The sequence below is a fragment of the Ambystoma mexicanum genome, chromosome 3q, assembly GCF_040938575.1.
Source record: "Ambystoma mexicanum isolate Mex_15411 chromosome 3q, UKY_AmexF1_1, whole genome shotgun sequence".
Classification (NCBI taxonomy): Eukaryota; Metazoa; Chordata; class Amphibia; order Caudata; family Ambystomatidae; genus Ambystoma; species Ambystoma mexicanum.
In genome coordinates, this window is record NC_090926.1 from 1,229,247,041 (window position 1) to 1,229,264,786 (window position 17,746).

The 17,746-nt window shown below is 46.1% G+C and overlaps 1 protein-coding gene across 4 annotated transcripts in view; it reads right to left on the reverse strand.

Moving 5' to 3' along the window:
* TMEM205 (transmembrane protein 205) overlaps positions 1 to 17,746 on the reverse strand; it is a 98,223-nt gene that overhangs the window by 48,444 nt on the left and 32,033 nt on the right. The window lies entirely within an intron of this gene.

The following is a 17,746-nucleotide window of genomic DNA, read 5'->3' on the forward strand; positions in this document are numbered from 1 at the left end:
TCTCCCTGAAATTCATCACCTCTGGTCCTCTCCCTCCCAGTCCAAGCCTGATAAAACCCGAATTCATACAATGTAATTTCACTCTGAAACACATTGTAAACACACAGAACCAGGCTAAGAAATTAAACAACTTTTTGGAAAACGTATGTGAAAGGCACAACAATATTGTTTTTAAAAATCTGGCAGGATTTCTACAACTGCAGACAAGATTGAAATAAAAATCTTTGGGATGACGTTGGACACTTGTGCAACTAAACACCAGAGAGAAGAGGAATAAGTAAGCAATCACTTGCACTGTACTCAACAAACACACACACCTGTCATTGTTGTTCCAATTGCACTAATGGAAGCCTGCACAGCTGTGCTAAATTCTCATAATGGATCCCGGCACTGCTTTGCTAACTGGGTATAATGATATCTGGCAATTCTATGCAAAATCGGGCCTAGTGGAATCGGTCACTATTATGTGCAACGTGCATATCATCGACAATGGTGAGAGTACCTGGGCATTGGATGCAACAGTGCAAGTGTCTGGGATTGGGAGCACGTTTCTTGATGCATAAGAGAAATGCCTGCCATTTGATGCTGAAAGTAGTGCAGATTAACATACTACCTGAGAGTTCTGATGGTAATAGCAAGCAAATTATGAGAAAGAAGGGGATACAAGGCCAATGCCTATACATCGGCCAAAACTATGGCCCTTACGTTTAGCTTCCCAATGTTGGTTGAAAATTCTGCCGTAACGGCTATACAGATGTGGCAGTCAAGCTTTTTCAGTGGCCCGCCCAAGGCTATGGAATTCTCTCCCTCTATTTTTATGTAAGATTCAGGACTTCGGTCTTATTAAAGGCGCAGTTGAAGACCTATTTGTTTGCCAGAGTTTCTTTTTCCTCGTTTCAGCTTTTTTTTTCTTTTTTATCTAGCGTCATGAGGCCTCTGTTGAAGGCTTTTGCGCTTTCTGAGTGTTGTTTGATGGTCTCCGTCAATGCTTGTTTTATTAGGGATATCAAGGTAATGCAATTGCTGCCACAAAACCCCCAACTTGGGTTTAACCCCAAGCAATGTCGTAACAAACTTTGGTGGGTCCCCCTGCGAGCCATTCTGAGGGTCCTACCCCACCTGCCAAGCATGCCAACAGAGTATGGGACGCGCCATACTCTGGGCCTGCCTGAACCACCATGATTGTGCAATGTACATGGTGCAGAGACATGCAGGTGAAAGATGTATGTTTTTAAATCAAAGCTTAAATCTTTCACCCAGCGTAGGAACAAGGGGGCAGTGCCTCCCACCCAAATGTATCAGCGACCAGTGGTGGCTGGTGATTTCTTTTAAAGGAGGGCCATCAATATTTGCCACAAGCATGCAAGAGCGATCAAGTGTAGTGAGGGAGTCTGAACCCACAAAATGGGAAGCACAGGCTATTTTTGGCAGCACCCCCGTAAATCATGGAGCTCACTGGTGACAGCCTGGCTAGCAGTAGCTTGAAAATCCACTCTTTACTTTAGTAATCGACACAGTCCCTTGAAAGAAGCAACTGGCCCGTTTTATCTTTTTAACTCTCTCTTCTGTTAATGATTTTATCAAGATAATACTTTCTGAGTAATGTAAAAGGGAATTTGTGTTTTGTTCACTTTGTTCAACTGCCTGCATTTTGTAGGTTACAGGGTTAAAGCATCTTGAATCATGAACCAGCTTTTCACTTTGCTTTGGGACACAGGTAGTATTGGGTAAAATGAAAATTGTCTTAAACAAGGGCTGCATTTCTGCGTAATTGGCTTTAATGGAGCCAGCGCAGTTGCAGCAGCATGGACATTTCATACTTTGTTTTCTTTTCATCAGAGAAGCACATCAATTGCATAGCTAGGAATGTTATCAGAACTTTAACTCCCTTTCTGAACACCCACTGCGAGCAGGTTTAATGGATACAGGTAGAAGCAGGAATGTATATATTTTCAGTGAAACAGATTGTACCTATACCACTCAAAAGGACTGCTGTATATTCAGGCAAAGTGGCCTAATTTATCAACAGAGCTGCTATACCGTACACATGTCATCACACAATGCCAAATATTCAAAGCAGGGCTGATTGCATCACACCCACATTTCTTAGTAGGACTGATATGTTTTGGGACAGTACCCACATTTCTTAACAGAGCTGCTGTTAAGAAAGAACAAAAATGTGATGGCATTTTCTGCAGAGAGCTAAAGTACAGAGCAGGAACAGTGTCTGAGCTCTTCCCACCAACCTCTGACAGTGTGAGAAGATGGCATTGCTGTCATACACTTCAATCCCTTCTATTCGGTCTTGCACTTTTCAAAACATCTGCTTCTCCCATGTCCGATTACGGAGTCCCACTGCTATCCAGCACATTTCAAAGCCTCATTATGAATCTCTGGACTAATGCAGGATATTACAAACAGGCTTAGAGCTTTTGACAAGCCATTTATGTCAGGCAAGCCTCACATGGAACTGCCAGTGCCCTACCTTATGTGCCCTTCAGTGTAAACAGCCTGTTGGGAAAGGCAGCTCAGTGGGTCAATAACCCTACTGCAGGGATTGTGTAACCTGTTAGTTCAAATCCTGTTAATAGGAGAGTTAATGAGTCTGCATCAGAGATATGCATTTAAGATGCAGGTAAATTTCGATTGCAACACAGTTGACTTAACATTCGATTTAAAAGGACTACTAAATAAATGTTCAGTGATTCAGAACACACACATTTCATCCGGGATGCTCTACTTATAATGGCTCATAACACAACTCATCAGGGCTGCTATACCTGTGATTGCTCAGAACACAACTCTTCACGGTTGCTGTGCTTGTAATGGCTCAGAACACACACCTCATTGGGCCTGCTATACCTGTGATGGCTCAGAACAGACACATCTCATTTGGGCTGCTATACCTGTAATGGCTCAGAAGAAGCACATCCCATGAGGACGGCTCGGCACACCTCATCAGGACTGCTATACCTGTGATGGCTCAGAAGTACAACACACACATCCCATAAGGACCACTATACTTGTAATGGCTCAGAACAGACATCTCATTTGGGCTGCTATACTTGCAATGGCTCAGAACACACAACTCATCAGGGCTGCTATACTTTTAATGGCTCAGAATACCCATCTCATATGGGCTCTTGTACTTGTAATGGCATACAGTGCTGGTAAATCATCTGCATTCAAGCAAGTGCTGCATCTGGTCAGACAAACCTTACTCTATAATTTCCAGCCTAATGGCCAAAAGAAGGTTTGCACACATCTAAAAAGGAGCACCCAATGGTAAAGCTGCACTAGATTATTAAACAGAAAAGGCATTTTCAGCTTTTTGGATATTTATTTGTGCTATCTTAAAAGACAAACTGAAAAACAGGAGAAGAAGAGCAACTCTGAACATAAGCAATACAGAACAACAACGGTGTGGTGGGGAGGAGTGGGGCGAAGTGACAGAACATACTACACAATACAAAACAGGAATTCGAGCAACAGGAAGCGAGAGCAATGAGCTACATGATAGGGCAACAAAGAAAGTGAGAAGGGAAACAGTTAATAATAGGACAAACACACAATAGGAGTGAGGGATAGAAGCAGAGCAAAAAAGACATTTGGAGACAGTAACATAAAACACAGATCAACAGCAGGTCGGGAGAGATGGAAATAGACAAGCAAGACTAGAGAAGGGCAGGCCAATAGCATAAGAGACAGTGCAAGAAAGATTATCAAAATGAGTAGCAACCACAACCGAGAAAATGAAAAAACAGATATAGCCAGAGTAATGACATGTGAAAGGAAGAGGAGTTATATCAGCCGATACAGAGCAATATAGGAGGGAAAAAGCATATGGGAGAGGCAGAGTGACAGAGAAACAGGCTGCAAAATTTGGCATTGCAACACTTAAGGGTGAGAGGCAGAGCGCCAGAACGTGAGAGACATGGGAAACAAAGTAGCAAAGGGAAGGAAAGATGGAACTACAACATGGAGTGGCTGTCAAGCAGGTAGTGCCAGGCAGCAACAGTAGACCCGAGAGGCAGAGAAGTGATGCTGGTGGAGTGAGGGACTTGTTTTATGAATCACCTGATGTAACTAGCTGGCCTCTGTAGTAACTCTTAACAGATTTTGTGCCCAAGTATCATGAAGATGAAGCTGGGTAGTATGCATCTACAAGGTTCTTGTGTGGGGAAAATGTTTTCCACAGGTGCAACAAATTATTTAGAACAACTTTGAAATACAGCTGTTTTCGAACAAAGTTTTAATTTTACGCACAAATTGGATAGTTGTCAGACACTTTTTACTCTCTTGCAAAGGAGGCAAATCATTTTTACTCACTTGAAATTGGACTTACTCTCTAAATTAAAAAAATTGGGAGTAAAATACTCTCACTCCAAAATCCTATCTGGAGCACTGGAAGCAGGAGTAGTCAGCTTGTTAAACATAATGACCCACAGCTGAGGGAAGCAGAGAGGCTTAAAAGGCCCCCTCAGGTGCAGACCATTAAATGGAGATGGCGGTGTGACTGGAATAGTTGCAGCAGTAGAGCAAGAACATGTTGTTGGCAATCTAAACAGAAGCTGGTGGAAAGAAGTGACGCCAGGACTTTGAACAAGCAGATTCCAGCTGCCTGTTAGAGAGGATCTGGTTCCCCCTAAATCTGAAGTGCAGAGGTTGCACAGCAGAAGGAAGATTGCTTTCCCTCATGTGAACCTGATGGAGATTGCACAGCCTGAAGCGTGCCGGAGACCGTGGATGAAAGGTGTTGTGCGGTCAACGGTCTCAGGAGCAAGAGGAGCTCCATGACTGCGTCGCAGAGATGAAGATGCCTTCAAAGAGGAAGGGTGCGTCTCCAAAAGAAGCCAGAAGCAGTCCAAATCCAGCAATACACGAAGGTAGCAAGACAGACGGCGGTGAGTGTTACCGAGCTTTCTGAACACTTGCGCGAACAAAGGCAGGCAACTGTAGCCAAGCAAAATCACTTGTGTATGAGTGAAAGCAGAAATAACCTGACCATAGATTGTCGTACAATGGAAAGTTACAAAAGTAGCTCTCGTGTATGAACAAACATCTTCCATAACACTCGCGTAACAGTAAAACACTCTGAATCAAGTTAATTGAATCTTTTTTTTAAATTATTTATTGTATTTTAGCCATTTAAAAAAGAAAATCAAAATTATGACTTTTAACACATCTACAGTATAAAAATCTCATACATTACAAAATCATGAAAATGCTCAGAACTGATAGTAAATAAAAATAAAATAATATAGTACCATCTTATTACACAGACCATATATATATATATACATATATACATACATATATATATATATATACACATACACATATACACTTGAGAGAATGTTGAGAGAATGTCTCAATAGAATCAGTAAAATTATTCTCATAGAAGAAAAGAAAAAATCATCTTAACATCAAAAAACATAATAAAATACAAAAAAAATCACAAAGGCAAAAAGCAGTAACTATAAATAAATTAGGCATTGAAAAGCACATCAAGCATTTGATCTGATCGAGAGAAAAGAAAACCCAGTTAGAGCTATTTGGGGCAACAGAGGAGAGTCGTGCATTTGATTTCACTTCTTACTATATTGGATTTCACCTCTCCCCCGCCTCCTAGTTCAAATTCTTCAGAAGAGTAACAACTTTAGCCGTCAGGAAAGTTTTGTTTCCTGATATCAATCTGTTCCAAAAGATATCCGAATTCAGCCAACATACCTCATGAACAAATCGCGGAAATCTTGCCACTCAAGTTCCAGGTCACTGGACATTTCGACAGTAGGTGTTGGAGTGTCTGCCTTTCCTTTTCATCACATATGTTGGTGGGGTATTCCTCATTGTCTCTAATAGACAAGATTTCTAAAGTTGGATGCAGATTTAATCTACATCTCGGAAATTCTGATCTTGAAACTGGATCGGACAATTTATTTAAATAGGAGGGTAGTAATGACCTACGTTCATCAATTTGTGTGAGTGATGATGATATCTTAGCCAACCTCATTTTGTCAATCGCCCGTATCCAATCCATACGTTTAATACGTTCTTTTACTTTACAGGGACTTTGGATAAGGAGATCAATTGTGCAATCTGAGTTAGCTAATATTTCACAACACTTTGATCTAACGTTATTAAGGAACGTGTTGTCAGTTCTTTGCATTAATAAAGCCACATCTTCATAGAGGGAGCACAATGGTGGAACTATGATCAACCTAAACATAGAGATCTATTTCCATTCCATCCAGGCTGTTAGGGAGGTCAATCCCAATTCGTATTTTAGGCACACTATGGGGACGCAGTTGGGAAGATTCAGGGTTCTCTTACATAGCTTAGCCTCAATTTTGTCCCAGTCTATGTCCGCGGATAATGAATTCGAATCTAACCCAAATAAAATAATGGGAACCACTTTTCCTATGTAAAACCTCATCAACGACCGAATAGAGAATTTACAGAATTTGACACAAATTGTTTTCATTTGTGACCCCAAGTTAATAGCCTTTAAGTCAAGGGTTGAAAGAAGATGATTGTTTGTCAGGGAGGCTTTAATTACGGCACCCAAATAGGTCACCTCAGTGACTATTTCAATTGCCTGTTTCTCCAGTTCCCAGGTATAAGACTTAATGGCCTTCTTTGGATGTTCAAAAATTAACACCTTGGCCTTCTTTGGGTTAATTTCTAAATTGTTTTTTTGAGCATAGTCCACCAATGCGGACAGTAGACGTTGCAACCCGACTTGAGAGTGGTCTAGTACCACAACATTGTTGGCGTACGCCAACCAATTTATTTTGGTGTTTCCAATTCTTGGGGTATTTAGGCCTATCCCTTGCAACCATTGACATAGGTGTAACGCTCACCTGGTATGAACGGGGACGTCACTCAGCCGGTTCTGACCTCTTACGACCTCAAACCCTTCCCTGGAGTTTACATGACTGGGGACTGGACCTGAAACACAGGATTGGTAGAGTTTAACTCTCTATTGTCTCTGTCTGCTTGAACCCCTTCTTCCCCGGGGTCGCACCCTTCCCTTTGATCCACAGCTCACATTGTTTTCTTGGAAAGTGTGCTCTCCGTCCTGCTTTCAGCACAGGGGCGCGTCGATTGATGCAGACTCGTTGCTGTCTAGTTACTTCACTGGCAAGAGTCTGACAAGTAAGTATAATGAGTCTTTTGAACAGTTCTCTAACTTTGTTCCTTTCCTTCCTTAGATGATGGCCGGCGTCTGGGGATGGCGAAGTGCTGCTGAGATGAGTAGCAATGAAGGTGAGTGGTTGAGAGATGCAACCCTTTCGTATTTGTATTGAACTGAGTTCTTTTTCTGTCTCTTTTAGGTGCCGCAACGTTTTCAGCGTGGATGCCGGTTACGAAGAAGAAATGCGGTGAGTAAGCGCGGTATGCGGCGCCTCTAGATGTTTCCACGCTAACTTGGAGTGTCTTTTCCCTCTTGCAGATGGATGAGACGTTCCGGAGACAGAGTTCCCCCAGAGCGGCTGGGATTCAGGTAAGCGTTTGAAGCTCGTACAGTCTTTAAAAATAAGCAAAGATTTTCTGAATGCTTACTAATGCCTTTTTCTGTACTTTTCCCTTTTCCTTAGGAAGCGGTGTGCCGGGATGAGAATGACACCGCCGAAGATGCCCGCAGAACAGAAGAAGCGATGAATGATGGGCAGAAGCGCCGCAAGGTAAGGCTGTTCCTAACGGTCTTCTTGTTCTTGCAGGAGCTGAGCGCAGAGGAAAGATGCAGGTCTACTGGAGACCGATCCGAACACGGTAAGTGTCACGCTGCAGGTGCAGAAAAGACAAAGCATGTTTCTCAGCCTGGGCGTAGCTTAAATAGTCTCTGGGTATCCCAGGTGTCTCTGGGCTGAACCACACCCAATAGACTAGACTGCACATGCAGTTCTGGGAACCCAAATATGTGGGGGCATCCATCTTGTCCCCATCAATGCACTACAAGTCCAATCCCCAATGTTATCCTATGGGAGTGAGCGAGTCTGGCTCCAAGTGGGTCTTTGGAGGGAAGGAGGCCCTTGAGGGCCATGTAGGTGATCGTGGCCTGGCTCCAGCCTGACATCTTGGAGGGCTGGAGACATGAGGGGCAGGAATCATGACAATAGGTCGGTCATAAAAAAGAATAAAGAGAAAAGGCTCAATTAAGCACCCTTGGCGCACTCCTCCTTCGATCTTAATAGGACCCGATGTTACACGTATTGGCCGCTAGTCACTTTGGCATCGCAGTCGCCTATGTGGATCGACTAGTATGAACACGTCCAATATGGCGGGCTGCCTGGTGGATTGTGCGGATTGCAGCGGTACAGCCTTTTCACGCTCGCAAGAGACACCGGCGACTGCCCACGTGATTCCATATACGGAACGAGGATCGGCTCTCCAATGCGTCGCTACTGTTGATACTGGCGCTCCGTGAGTTCGCTTCTAGGGGCACTTCTAATCTCTACCTATTCCTGGGACTTTCTTTACTGCCTATAACCGTATCTCTGTGCTTCCCTTCTGACCAGGTCTTCACAGCGCTCTCTCCCCTCGCCCCTACCTCTCTGTTGTTTTCCACATCGGCTATCCATCAATCAAACCATTCTACTCATCTTCGCTCTCATTTGGCATTGCATAACTCTTTCTGTGAGCTTCCTAAAGTAAGTTTCGTCATCCGATCGCTAGGAAAGTCTTCCATTTCCTGGTAGCATTACTTTCCTAGATTTATATCCTCTCTGTTTGTTATAGGAATCCTTTCTTCCAAACCTTGTCGGCTCCGGTTAGCCAATTCCTGGGCTTGGAGCTTGTTCCCTCATCATAATTAAAGTCAGTTACTCCCAGTAGGTGAGGATTTCCCTTCCTAGCTTGCTTGTCACCCGATCCCATCTCTCTTTCTCTCTTGTGAAGTGTTCTCACTATTCTTTGTTTATTCGTTCTTAGAGGAAGGTTCCCGACTACCATCATCGCCTCATTCAACCTGTGGAAACCGTCCTGAAGACTTGATTCAGAAGTTCCATTACCTACCTCAACACAGGGCTTTCTTCCCCAGAGGGTTTCCCTGGCTGTCGTGTCCTTTCTCCCTGGTCTGTATTTTCCGGGTGAGGAGGGATAGGTCGGTCCGGGAGGTCCTTATTGCTGCATCTGTTTCTCCATTGGAAATCCAGCTGTCTGCCCAGGTGAGAGTACACTTTATCCCATCCTACTTGTCCAGAAAATGTCTGAACGTTTATAAACCTTAACACCTGAGTTATAAAACCTGCCAGCACTCCTGATCTGGAGATCCTGACTCGCATTGTGAATTGTGATGGAGTTCCATCAGGATAGACAGCAAATTAGGCGGGACCCTCAGGCATTCAATTTTTGCCGTAAAAGATTTATGTTGATAGTGTGGAACGGCTGAGCTAGGTCAATCGATGCTCCAAAAAGGGGTGTACCGCCCTTCATGAGGAATTCCCCAATAATGCAGCTTAGGACTAGCCCATTTAAAGATGTTGATAGGCCCCTCCTGAAACCAGTTTGCTGTTTTGGTATAATGCCTTTTGATTTTGCCCTGGTCTCCAACTCACTTAGTAGCAAATCCACACAAACTTTGCAGTCTGCATCTAAGAACGAGATGGGGCGATAATTTGATGCTGCTAGTCAATCCCCCCTTTTGTGGATCAGGGTTACAATGGACAATCTCCAGGACTCTGGTATTTTCTTTGTCAGGATTATATCGTCAAAGAGTTTTTAACACTCTCGCCCAAACGGCCGGGTTCATTTTTAAGATTGTGTTACTAAGACCATTTGGTACCACCGCTCTGGAGGAGGATGATATTTTAATCAAAAGTTCAATATCCTCACAGGAAAAGGTTAAGGACCACTTGGAGATCAATTCTATTTTGGAGACCACTGTTTCTGATGGTCCATAGACCTCAGAAAATTGGTCAACCTATATCTCTTCCTGTAAAATGGCTTCCTGATTTGGGTTAGGTGAATTGCTCATAGACCCAACAATTGTCCAGCAATTTCTGGAATTTCTCAAACACAGTGCACTTAACATTTTTCCACAACTTGCTGGAGTATCATGTACCTATGCGGGCAAATCCAGTTTCTGTACTTATGATTTAGGCTTCCGAGTTCGTCTTTGTAATCTTTTGGATCATTTACCACTTTTTTTAATTGGGCCCTTTGTTGTCGTTTTTGACTCTTTTTTGTAGAATTAGTGCATCAAAGGAGTGTTTATGGGCCGGATGATGTTTCTGAGTAGTTATTTGGGGGATTCAAATCCCATAGGAAAGAGAGGAAGCTGTCTGGCTCACAACATACTGAAAGTTGTTGATCGGATAGTTGTTGATTCATTCAGTTTATTTTTTAAGTGTTCGACCCCCTCTGTCAAACTTCCCCAATTGATTGCCAGCAGGATTGAGATATAAATCCGGGGTCTAGAGGGGTACCTTATGGTTAGAGTCAAAACCCAGGAGACATTCCAACATGGCATAATCATCTTGATTACCCTCACCAATATTGAATTTAAGACAACTATCAAAAATCCTTCTGGTAACAAATAAGTAGTCGATCGTTGAAAAGGAGGAACCCCTACGCCAAGTAGGAGCGCTCGGAATGTCCCACAAAACATTACCATTGAGCATCCATAGGTCCCACTCCCTCATAAAATGTATCCAAACGTTTCAATTTTTTGTTTTAAATTTAGTTTTCCCAGAGCTCAGATCTTTTGTTGTAACGCACTGTGAATTCAGATCTCCCGCTACTATGTCATCTGAGGGGAAAAGAGACCGAGTATTCTACTAAACAGTCGGACACATTTTGCAAAAACGAAATTAAGGAAGAGACCTGGGGGTTCCAATACACATTGGGCCTCATTAGGACCCAGGCGGTAAGGGGTTCACGGCGGTGTAAACAGCGCCGACCCTTACCGCCTGATTCCGAGGTCCCTCAGCGCCATGGAGGATTAAACACCTGCTTTTAGCAGGTGTTAAAATCCATGGCGCTAAGGGACCTTGTTGTTAATTACGCCACCGTAATTTACGGTGGCGTAATTAACGCCTTCCCCACTCCCATTATGCCCTATGGGGCAAAAATGGGAATGGGGAAGGGTAAATGGGGATTGGGGACTTACCGCCCCGCCAACCTCGGAATGGGGCGGTAAGTCCGCCAACCACCATGGCGTAAACGTAGTTTACCCCATGGTGGTAAAGGTACGACCCAGGCGGTAACTTACCGCCTGGGTCGTAATGAGGCCCATTGACTGCTATCCAGCTCGATCCAGACTTAGGCCCATTTTCACCACCAAAATACAGTGTTTTTCATTTGAGAGCAATTTTGAGGATCAAAAAACATCATTTTTACAGGCAATTAGCAGTCCACCCGTTGGTCTACCCCCTCCCGAACCAAGTGGCAACTGCTGGTCCATCGAAAAACCATTAATTGAATCTTAAACCCTCTGAAAACAGATGAAAGACTGGTCGCGTGTGCTTAAATAGTAACTCTGGGGTAAAGGTTAACAGAAGAGTCAACTGTGAAGTTATTAACGTTGAAGTAGCACTGAAGTGAAGTAACATTGAATTGTGAGTTTGAGGGAACAAGCATTTCCCAAGCCAAGAATGGAATAAGCATTGCCCAAGCTCAGAGTGAAACAGACATTTTCTAGAGCCAAGCATTGCCCTAGGCCAGAGGTATTCAAACTGTGTGGTTGCCCCCACATCCCTCCAGGGGACGCAGCTGCATTCCGGAGGGTGGGGGAGGGGAATGGGGAAAGAGACCCCAGCCTGAAATGTAAAAAAAGAAGGAACGAAAAAGGACATGGGGAGCTTTAGGCATGTTTGCCATTATGGGGGGCGGGGTGTCAGCCCAGTGGCCCCCTCACCCATTATGGCGGAGCCGAGGAGACAGCCCAGTGAAACACTGAGCACTCCAACAACTTTTTCCAGCTGAGGGAGTGCTCCTGGCCTGGCTGAACTGTCAAAGGGAAACACCATTTTCCTTTGGCAGTTCAGTTCCCCAGTCGCACATGCTCAATGAGCAATGCAAGGCTGGGCCAGCCTTGCTTCGCCCTCCTTGCATAGCTCATTAGAAATGCTGGCTGGGGAACTGCATGTCTCATTTGTGAGGCAAAAGTCCTGCACCTCCTCGCACATACAGACAGAGCAAGCTGGAGCATGGCATTTCAGCACCCCACTCTGGTCCCTGCACGCATGTGCAGGAACCTGGAAGCTCCTGCTTCCGGATTCCTATTCATGATGCAGGAGCTGTAGTGCTGGGGAGGAACTTCAGGGCAGGGGCAGATGGTATGTTTAAGTTCATTTATTTATGTGTATGCTTGTATTAGGAGTGAGTGTATGATAATGGGTGCTCGTGTGAATGATAGTGCTTGCTGTGTGAATGTGTGTGTGCTTGTGTTGGTCCGTGGATCTGATTTTGGCGAGTGTGGGGGCAGCAGGGTTGTACAGCAAAGGCATTTTTGCACAATCCACTACCCACCTGCCAAAATCGGCTCTCCTTCTGAGGCGCTTTGGAACCGGACATCTATCACAGATGTCCAGTAATAAATACCATTCCTGCTTCATAGGCCCCCCAGCGCCAATTGCAAACTGTTTGGCTTTTTACCCAATGTTTGTGGCTTGTGCTAATGCCACTTTTTGTTCGCTTTTTATTCCTCTTGACGAAACAGCCCAGTGTGGCTGGTGTTCCTCGGTGGCCACAAACACCTTCAACATGGCTGTCGCCATTACCCACAATGGTGTTCCTCCCCTGCCCGCCTGGACTCTGCTGTGATTGGCCATCAGAAAAGCCTTTAGGCCAATCAGATAGCCGGCAGGCTAGCTGGCCCACCTCCCAAGGCCCACCACTAAGGCCTCTGTCTGTCCCTGTCCAGGCCTTTGCGTGCCTCCACAAACAATGCTGCTCCTGCATTAATCTGGTCCACAGCACCTCCAGACTCCCTTGCAACTGAATTCTGAGTGATGGCTCAACTGTCCTATTGCCTCCTCCACCTATCTCCTTAACCATATTCTGTGCCTATCCTATTCTGTCCTTTGCTCCCTCGACCACCTATTTTCTTCCCTGCACTCTGTGTCACAAAGGTTCATTCATTTCAAGTTGTGATCCTCTTTTTTTATCCATCCTGCATCCCTGTTCTGCACTGCATTCATTTATGATCCATTTAAAAAAAAAAAATATCTAGGTGTGTGTGCTTTACATCCTGCATCCATTTTGTACACTGCATTGTGATCCTTTTAAAATTGAATCCTGCACCCCACCTATTGCTCTGCATTTGTACTTGTGCCCTAACTACTAGGCCGCCATTGGAGTAAGTGCCAGGACTGTGCAGTGCAGCCTCCCTTCTTTCATTCTCTCATCTACCCTCTCCCTCTGAGATGGCGCTCACCATCTCCCCCATCTTCTCTAACTACTACACTATCACCTATCCTCCCTCTCTCACGAAGCCTGGATGAAAAAAGAAAAGAGACATACTGGTGTCAGGATCCGTCCCTGGAAGCTGTGGCATAATTGGAAAGTATTGTCACGGAGAACCTTCAGTTAACGGGCCAGTCCTCATCCAATATGGCTGACATTGTTATTTAAGCAAGCCCCGCCCACTTTCCTGCGCGTTGTATCTGTGTTTGTCTCTTCGATACCAACGCTCCGGCTAAACCCCCGTTTGGCTTTTCCTGTGCCTTCTGCAGCTTATTTTCCTACCCGCCTGTGCTCGCTAGCCTCCACCCTTAGCTCGTTCTCGGCTCTCTGCCGTTTTGTATTTTCCACCTTTTCCTTTCTCTTTCGGCGCTTTTCCGCTCCAACTCGCGGCTTGTCCGGCTTCCTCGCGAATCTTCGTGTTCCTCCCTGTGCCTTTCGTGGATCTGACATTATCTGGTATGTAGGGGCTGTTACTAAACCTTCCCTTTCATTTCTAACCACTTTGTTTCGGTACGGGACGTCTCTCCGTTCCGTACAATCCTCCTCTTCTTCATTACCTCCCGTATCCCTTTACATTTACTGGATCCTGTTATCCTCCTCCTCTGCTTCATGTCTTCTTCGCCGTTGCTCCACGGAACAGACTTTCCATAAACCGCTGCTTTCTTGTATTTACTCCGGATTACAAACATCGGCCCCAGCCACTGAAGAAGCCATCTCCAAGATCTACCTCCTGAAGATTCCACAGGGTTTTTTGCCGTCCCTCTGCCTTTTCCCTGTCGCGGGGGCTTGGCTCCTCGGGGCCCCCCAAGACAGGTTCCACTTCCTGTCGAAGTGGCCTCCGAGGGAGCCAGGCCCCATTTACATGACAGGAAGTCCAGAGAAAGGTCCACCAAGGAAGATACTAAGACTCTCCGAAAGCATTCCAAGCACACCAAGGATAGACAAGAGGAAGCAACAGGTGCGGAGCAGGGTGGTGAAGGGGAACAGCCTGACAACTGGGTGCAAATCCTGACCTTCCCATTGCAGACACCTACGTCAGCACATCTTCCAGAGAGATCTTTATCAATATCCTTTTCTCTGTCCCCTCTCCAGATCTATGGACTCATCTCACCTCTATTCGATCCCCTTTCCCATCATCTTACATTAATGGTGACACTAAGTGGGAAGTCCTCTTGGCGGGCTTCTTCTCATTACGCTGCATCATTAATGTCAACCACAGGCACTATCCTGGTTCAGGGTCCTCAAGCCAACCTCCACCTTTGACCGGATCCTGCCGTCCCTCATTAACTTTCTTCCTTCTTCTGCCTCTCCCCCTACCACTCTCTGTCCCCTTCTCCCACTACCACTTTCTCTGCCCCCCCCCCTCTGTCTGGAGTACCACGACCCTGTACACCACCTCAGAAAACCTTTAAAAGGCAGAGACCATCTCCGCCAAGGGACTCTTAATGCCCGCTCAGCCAACAAACACTCTGCTGACCAGTGCCTCCTTCTCGAAGACACCAACCTCAATATTTTCACTCTTACCGAGACATGGTTCAATGCCAGCTCAGTCACTGCTTTGGACTCCCTCCTATCTGATGGCTTCAAGATAATTTCCCAGCCTTGACCTCACAGTGCTGGCAGTGGGGGTTCCTTAATCTTCCCTGAGCGGGTTACTTCTTTCATCTTACCCACCCAGCTCTACTCTTCCTTTGAGAGCCTGGTCATCTCTCCCTCCTCCACCTTGACCATTGCTACCATTTACCAGCTACCATTTACCGGCCTCCAGGCGCCACCTCCCTGCTCCTCTCTAAATGGGCCGATTTCTGCTCCTCCTTACTTTCAACCTCCTCCAATCTACTCCACTTGGGGGATTTCAACATCCAATTGGACTCTCCTGGCACAGCATCCACTCTTTTCATTGACCTATGCACCTCTCTATCCCTCTCCATTCTGGTCCCACCCACTTCGCTGGTCACACACTCATCTACTCTGACTTCTCTCTCTCTCTCTCTCTCATCTCCTCTGGACACTCCTCTCTCTTGGTCAGACCACTCTCTTCTCTTCTCCCACCTGGGTCTCTTTGGCCCGCTGCCGCACCCCCAAAAGCCCTGCCAAACTCGTTCATGAAAATTCGTCCGATGAAACGAGTGTCAGCTGCTAACTTCAATTCCACCTTTTACCCTGTGGCCCCTAACTCAGATTCTACCACTGACACCGCTCTCAGCAACTTCCACCTGTCCATTACCGACACTCTTGACATTCTTGCCCCAGTCATGAGGATCGGCCCGAAACCCGCCTCAACACCTGGTACGACTTGCAGCCCTGAAACGAAAGTGCAGAGCAGCGGAATGGAAGTGACAAACTTCATGTTCACCCTCTGACAAGAAAAGGTCCCACATTCAGGGAACTGGTATTTAGAGTATCACGGCTGAACTTTCCAAAATCTGCAGCAAACTAGCTAACCCATCTGCAGTCTCCTCCTCCTCTCTTCCTTCCCAGGCCATCTACAACGCTCTGGCCACCCACTTTGCCACCAAAATGCAGACTATCCCGAACAGCCCTTTTACTCTCCCTTCCCACACTCCTTTGCCTCAATTGGCCCGTCACCCTCCTTCCTCCTTTGAATCTGTCACACCTGATGAAGTCACCAGAGTTGTCCACTGTCCACTGCATGAAGGTCTCTTCTAAACAGATTTCCCCTTGCTCATCCTGAACCATCAAGGACAAAATTGGCTCTCTTGACCCCACGCTCGCCGACCTCTACAACCACTCTTTTGCCTCTGGTTCTTTCCCCTTCTCCCTCAAGCACTCCCTTGTGCGCCCCTTCAAAAGAAATCTCAGCAGACCCTATCTGTCCAGTCAACTACCGCCCTATCTCCATCACCCCCTTCCTCGGAAACTGCTGGAAAAGATGGCCTTGCCCCAACTCAACTTTCACACTGAACTTGTTGGTGGTCTTCACGACCATCAATCTGGATTCTGAGCATCCAGAGTCACGGAAACCGCTCTTCTGAACACCTGTGACAAACTGCTTGCATCCCTCGATTCCAACTCCCCAGCTGTCTTCAACCTACTTGATCTCTCCTCTGCCTTCGACACGGTCAACCACTCCGTCCTCATACAAAGGCTCCATGACACCCTTGGTATCTCGGAACAGGCACTGGACTGGCTGACCTGCTTCCTAACTGACCGCTCCTCCCAAGTAATCCTGGGCACCTTCTCTCCTACTTCCTTCGCCTCATGTGGGGTCCCTGAAGGCTCTATCTTCTCCCCTGGCTCTTTAACATGTACCTTATTCATCTCTTCCTTCTCTCCCAACTTCCAGTGTTATGCAGATGACGCACAACCCTTTTTCAAACTTCCTGCTGACCCGCTTGCACCTTCGTTCATCCCTAACTGCCAATCTGCCATCCAGGCCTGATGCACTTCCAATGATCTCTGCCTCAATCTCAGCAAAATGGAGATGCTTCCCATTGGGTCCCATGCCCCAACCTTCTTCCCTTCTCTCTGGCCTTCCTCCATGAAATCACCTCCTTCTTCTGAAGCCACAAACCTTGCAGTCATCTTCGACCCCTCTCTCGCCTTCATCCCTCACACTTCAGACATTGCCAAGAAGTCCCACTTTCAGCTCTTCCTTCTCAAAGGAATTCTACCTTTTCTCACCTTCCCCAAGGAGCTCAATGTTACCCGACCACTTGTTCTACCTAAGTTTGACTATTGCAATAGCCTCCTCCTGAATCTACCTACTTCCACTCTGCGACCCTCCAGCAAATCTAGAATGGGGCAGTGAGACTTATCCTGGCCTCAAGCCCAGATGCAGCATCTCTCCTGCCCTAAAAAGTCTTCACTGACTCCCAGTTGTTTCACGGATTAAATTAAAATCCCTCTGTATCATTCACAAGGCTGTCTGGGGCCGGGGTCCACACTACCTGCAACTTCCTCTTACTAAATATTCTCCCTCTAGACCTCTCCGTTCCTCTGGCACCAACTCTGTGTGTAAAGTGGTTCGTTAAAGAGAGGACGGGAGGCCGTTCACTTTCCTCTGCTGGCTCCCTTCTATGGAACAGCCTCCCACTATCTCTGCGTCTTGATCAGGATTTTCCTAACTTCCGGTAGCTCCTCAACACTTTCCTCTTTATCCCCTCCCTCTGCCCCCTCTTCTCTCCTCTCCTAATTTTATAGTTACTTTGATTGGTGACCTGATTGGTGACCAGGGTCCTCATGCATCCTCTGAGCCCTGACCTCCCACACCGAATCCCCCCCAGCTTCTGTCCATCCTCAGCACTTGGCTCTGCACACCCTCCGTCCTGGAGGCTCGCACTTACCATACCTTGCACTTCCTCTGTTGCTCACC